This window comes from Triticum dicoccoides, chromosome 5B (genome assembly GCF_002162155.2).
Source record: "Triticum dicoccoides isolate Atlit2015 ecotype Zavitan chromosome 5B, WEW_v2.0, whole genome shotgun sequence".
Classification (NCBI taxonomy): Eukaryota; Viridiplantae; Streptophyta; class Magnoliopsida; order Poales; family Poaceae; genus Triticum; species Triticum dicoccoides.
In genome coordinates, this window is record NC_041389.1 from 457,851,289 (window position 1) to 457,857,576 (window position 6,288).

Consider the following 6,288-nt stretch of genomic DNA (forward strand, 5'->3'; position numbering starts at 1 on the left):
CCGTGTTTCAACGCTTTGCAAAGGTCTCAGGCCATCTGTCTCCATGACTACCATCACAGAAGAAGACTCAAACCAGTCCAGCTCAGTGGCACGTCAAGTGTTCCCTGAAGATAATCCTTCTGTGACGGTTCCCTTGTCCGAAGCCAATGTTGCTGAAGACAATCCGGTTGCATCAGCCGAAGAAAGACAAGAATAAGAGCATGTTGCTACTCCCCCTACCACCCAAGAAGTTGTTCTCGAGGAGAACGTGTCTGTGCCCGACCCTCCAGCTACTCAAGTGGAGGTTGAGAATCCTGAGGCGGCCACCAACAACACTACTGAAGCCAATGACGTTGTCATGGCTGAAGACAATGTGGCGCCTGCGGTGAACACTGTGCTTGAAGCCACTGATGCTCCTGCAACGAATGTGCAGCCTGACGCCTCTACTGATGCCACTGCTCCTGTTCCACCTCCAAGGCCCCACACCATTGAGCATGCATTCTACCAAGGCGAGCTTGTTCCTGTCAGATGGCCAATTATGGTTCCTCCGCCTGCTCCTGGACCTTAGTTTGACTATCATGTGGAGCACATGCCTCGGGTTCAGAAGCCAAAACCAAGGCTGCCAAGGTTCCCAGGTACTGCATCAGCACCAGGCTCATTTAATGTCAACGGCTTCATTGCACACAACACCTTCTTCGATACTGCCAAGAACCCATATTCCAAGCCAAGAATATCATCATATCGGTTCTGGAGCTATCAGCAGCGCAGCTACTACTCCTGTATTCTATACAATCAGGAGCGCATATTTCTTCATATGCGTCTGGACACTGAAGCCATTGCTGGTGTGCCCTGTCTAGAAGAAGCCCTTGACTGCTTTCGTGATGCTGGCCTTCTGCAGTTTGTCACCGACAAGGAACATTGGAATGAAGAGCTTCTACTACAATTCTATGCAACCCTCCACATTCGCGACTACAACAGGGATACAACGACATGGGTCCTTGAGTGGATGACAGGTAATGTCCATCATGAAGCCAAAGCCTTTGATCTCATTGAGCTTACCGGCCTTTCCACTCCGGGCGAACTGTAAGAACCTGGTTATCAGCTTCACCGCGCTGCATTGGAGAGCATCTTTCAGAAGCCAGAGCCCAACATGAGCCAGATGCTAGGTATGATGAAGCCACTGCCTCAGGATGCTGAATATCCCAAGGAATTCCTTGTTGAAGACCTAGAGTATATGCCCCGCACCATCTATCATATCATTAGGCGAACTCTATGGCCCATCAAAGGGCATTCCTCCTCAGCAAAGCTTGAAGGTGCAATGAAGACATTGGTCTTCTATATTCTCAATGGCAAAAGCTTCAATACACAGGATTTCTTCATTCGCCAATTTGTTGCATCTGGATCTGACATCTTTGGTCTGAAATTCTATGCTCCTTGGATTATGCGTCTGATCATTGAAGCCATTTACCCAGAGCCTGCCAACGAAGCACTATATCTTCACAATGCAGATCGTCAGAGCTTTTCCCAGCATGTTGAAGGTGTTCAGGTTGCTTCTCGTGTTTATCCTCTGGCCGGCAACACTCGTCGTGCACGCACTGAAGCCACAGAAAGCACCATTGCTCCAAGGCCTCGGAAGCGATCTCGTGTGCTCAATGAGCGAGAGCTTCTCGTGGCCTTGCATCAAAAACATGACAAGCATCACTACTAGATGAAGCGTCAAATGCAAAGCCTCTTGGTGGATGTCAATCACATTCGCAATCTTGCCACCAAGAATGCCTTTGTCACTCATGAAACCTGTCGGAGGTCCTGGAAGAGTCTGACATTGCTAAGTGCTGAAGCTGGTCTTCAAGACGATGGCTTCACTGAGAGATTCAAGTTCGACTCCACTCCTCCCAGGAATGTTGTCTTACGTTGAACCCCGTCTCTTGAAGATTCGGAGTACTCCTCCTCCACAGCAACTGTGAATGCCAGAGTCTTGGATGACGCAGATGATGCTACCTCACCACCTCCAACCTCAGCGCGTGTCGACACTGCACCAAGTTCTTCTGCACCACCAAACCTCAACGATGACCCTGCTGCTTCACCTACTCCTCATGGGAACGAGTAGAGACTATGTCTTCAAACCTTTTTGATCCTTACTGACAAAAGGGGGAGAAGCATATGTTGATAGTCTTCAAGCGGGTCTAGATGGGTGGTTGATATACTTTTTGCCTAGTGCTTACAACTCTCGCTTTTGATACATTTGGGTCTTTGAGTTGTAACACTTAAACTTGATGGTCGTCTGCTACTTTTTCAGCTACTCTGTGATGCGATGATAAATCCCGCATGAAGTCATTTCGCAAACGTCCATTTTTCATTATGCATGTCATTATTCCTGTATATCTGTTCATGCATGATGTATTGTCTTTGTATGGTGAAGAGGATCTCCACAAGTACAACCTGCCATGTGCATTTGCGTTCCAACGCAAAACATTTATATGCACATAAAACTTCAACCAGTTTGTCATCAATCACCAAAAAGGGGGAGATTGTAAGTGCATCTAGTGCCACCCCTAGTTGGTTTTGGAGTATTGACAACAAACCTGGTTGAAGGACTAATGTGTTTGTGAGAATTGCAGGATAACGCAGGTAGTAGTCCCTCATTGATTCGGTTTACCTACCGGAGATGACCCCTAAAAATGTGTGAAGACATTGAAGACAATGGTGGTCTGTGAAGATATTCACATTGACGACTATGACACGAGAAGACACTGAGTGAAGGCTATGGATCACGAAGACTTAGTTGTTTTGTTGTTTCCTTTTCTTCTTTGTTGAGTCATAGGAACCACCGCACTGATAAGTGGGGTCCAAGTGAACAAAGTCAGAGTGACTGAAGTGATGCTCAACCAAATCCTATGTCTTCGAGCGAAGACAATGAGAGCAAATCTTATCCAGAGTCGGATGAGTCAGCTTGACTTGTAGCCCAAGTCAAGCTGCCGCGTGTGCTTGAAATCTGACCGTTGCGACACGTGTCAGTTCCTTAGTGACCCAGGGTCATTTCGGACAAATCAGGTCGGGTTGCCCAGTGGCTATAAATAGCCCACCCCCTACACCATAAATTGGTGGCTGCTCAGAGTTAGTATACGGCTTTTGTCATTTGAGAGCAACCCACCGCCGAAGCTTTCGAGAGAGAATCCTTGCGAGGACAAAGCCCAAACCACCCAGAGCCCAAAGAGTGTTTGGCATCACTGAAGTATTTCTGTCCGCGTGATCTGAAGACTTGTTACACTTGAGGACTGTGAATCCTCCAGCCGGTTAGGCGTCGCGTTCTGAGCATCCAAGAGCCATTATGGATTGCCGGTGAACGAAGTCTGTGAAGGTTCGGAAGTCTACCTTGAAGACTTACCAGAGTGATTGGGCGGGGACTAAGTGTCCTTAGCTCAAGGAGAATAAGGTGAAGACACGGTCTTCTGAGTTGAATCTCAGCCTCCCTAACCAGACGTACAGTTGTCACAGCAACTGGAACTGGTCAAACAAATCCCTGTCCTTCTGAAGCCACTAGTTCTATCTCTTACTTCTCTTTACTTACAGTTTGTCTTCGGGAAGTCATTGTCTGCTTGCATTATCTGTTTGACTTCACTGTGTGACTACCTGTTCTGATTGGCTTCATACTATCTTCCTTCCTGATCTTTACTACCTAGCTGCTATTAGTCTTCGTGCTTTCACTTTATTGAATACTTGACTATGGCTTGTCTAGTGTAGTCTACCTTCCGTTGCAATCGAATAGTGTTGTTTATATTGTTTGTCTTCAAAACTCCCACGTTTTGAAGATTTTCATAAAAACCGCCTATTCACCCCCCCCTTTAGTCGATAACTAGCCCTTTCAATTATCTTTAACAGAAGTTACGTGCTTGTGTTATTTTTCAATGCTGATCACTGGGTGGAAGTGGGCTTTATTTTCACATTTGATGCAAGTTGAGGCTACTAATGATAGGCTTATTGCTAATGAATTTGCAGCGTTGATTGTAAATTGACCTACTATTGACATCTGTCAAGTAGTTGACTGGAAGGAGCATAAGCAGTGAGACCGGTGCTTTGTTCCTCAAGTTAGAGCATTTATAGCCGGACTTGGCAAATCCGTCTTCACATATGCCCACGGACACGCCCGGACACTCCTGCGGACGCATCTAGACCACCCCTATATCTCTTGTCCGGCAACCACATACCTCAAATCGGGACTCTCAAATCTATGTAAATCCATGCACGTCCATCATACACGCCAATGTCTCACGTAAATAACAAATGTTGTTATCGAAAATACATGGTTCTTACATAAATTTATTTTAAGTGCACAACTCAAACATTAGCTCATTGGTTTCCATTATGGGTCCACATATGCTCTACAAGATCACTGAGTAGCTGCGCGTGCACCTGATGATCTCGAAGATTCTGATGCATATGCAGAAAGTTCATAAGCTGATTTGCATCTTGATCTTTCAGGATTTGAACTTGTTCATTAGATGCTTCAAAATCATCGGTTTGGGCAACATCATTACCCTTATCCTCGACAATCATATTGTGCAAAAAAACATAACATGTCATCGGCTGCCACAAAGTTTCTGATTCTCACATCATTGCAGCTTCATGAACAATTACCCAACAAACTTGAAGCATTCCGAATGCCCTCTCCACATCTTTCCTAGCTACTTCCTTTATTGTTGCAAAGTGGCCTTGTTTGTTGCCATGTGATTCGGATATGGTTTTCACAAACGCCACCCACTGAGGACAGATGTCGTCGGTAGGATAGTATTCCATGTTGTATTCAAGACTGTTGACAGTGTAGTTGCATGACGGCGATTCCTCATTACAAAGCCTCCTAAAGATGGGAGATCATTGAAGCACGTTGATGTCGTTGTGAGAACCCGATATTTCACTGCTTATCCTCCTTCCAATCAACTACTTGACATGTGAAGCCACTCCTCCTGATAGTTCACTGCTTATCCTCCCTCCAATCCATAAGTCATGTGAAGCCACTCCTCCCAGTATGATGTTGGCCTTTTTGGTGCGACCTTGATACATTTCCCGCAAACCTTTGGGGCAGCTCTTCCATTGTCAATGCATACAATTCGAGCATTCCTGGAAACCATCTAGCCTTTCCAATAGCCGACAACTTTTCCGTGTCCTGTACATTTGGTTCTCTCAGATACTATACTCCAAACACCTGCACCATGGCGCGGGCAAACTTGAAAGTAGTCTTCAGACATGTACTCTCCCCCATCCGGACCATCTCACACACGGCATCTGTGGCAGTACCAAGTGCAAGCATCCTTGGAGCAGTTGTGCATTTCTACTTAGCAGAGAAAAAAAGTTGGCTGCAACAATCCCTTGTGAGCTTGAAGTAGTCATCATGTACCTCTACTCCCTCCACAATGCGCAAAAACAATGGTTTCCGCGTGTGAAAACGGCACGAAACCATGGATCAGACAAGTAGTCCTTGTGCAGTAGCCATGCTCCGGAGGCCCTGTCCCGATAGATCACTCTTCTTCCTTTGATTGGGCCCTTGAAGTTTAGAATATGCTACATCTACCGGTCCATTTCCTCTTGCATGCTCACGGGCATATTATCATGTCCACTTCTTCATCCGAATTTGACGAATCAAAGAACTCAGCTTCAATCATTTTATCAAGCTCCGTCGGTTCATATTACGGAGCATCGGAATTCATGGCTTTCCCTACAAATAAATCACAAAAAATCGGGTCGGACATCCTGTCAAACACATACAATGCAAAGAGGCAGTCGGAGAGTTGCCACATGTACCGCGGCGGTGTCCGGGCCACCGCCGATGTTCGCGGCAGCGAGCATGGGAGAGAGGACTACTGCGCCGGTCATGGCGGCGCTGAGGCTCAAAACGGCCGCGAAGCAAGGGTGACGGCGGAGCTACGAAACGTTTGACGCAGAGGAAGAAGAACAAGCAGAGAGTAAATGGATCCGGTAGGTCAAGAGGGTGGATCTGGTGCAATTTATGGCGGGGAAGGCCTGTCGGGTCCGACGTGAAAAACTCGCCCGGTATCCCCACATCCACCCCAAATTTAGGCTGCATCTCTACTCCTAATGTCTCAGTTGGTAGGTCGCGTTCCGAGTTTTATTTTCGTCCCACCTCACCCGGTCTTTTTTGGTACTTCTTTGGTACTTCCTCCCACCTCCCTCTCAGCCGCGAAAAACCAAGGAAAACCCCGCGATCGAGTCCCGCACACACCCAACCTCCCGTCTCACGCTAAGCCGCATAGAACCAAAAAAAACCTCAAGCCGAGTCCCCCGCCTGCCCCCACG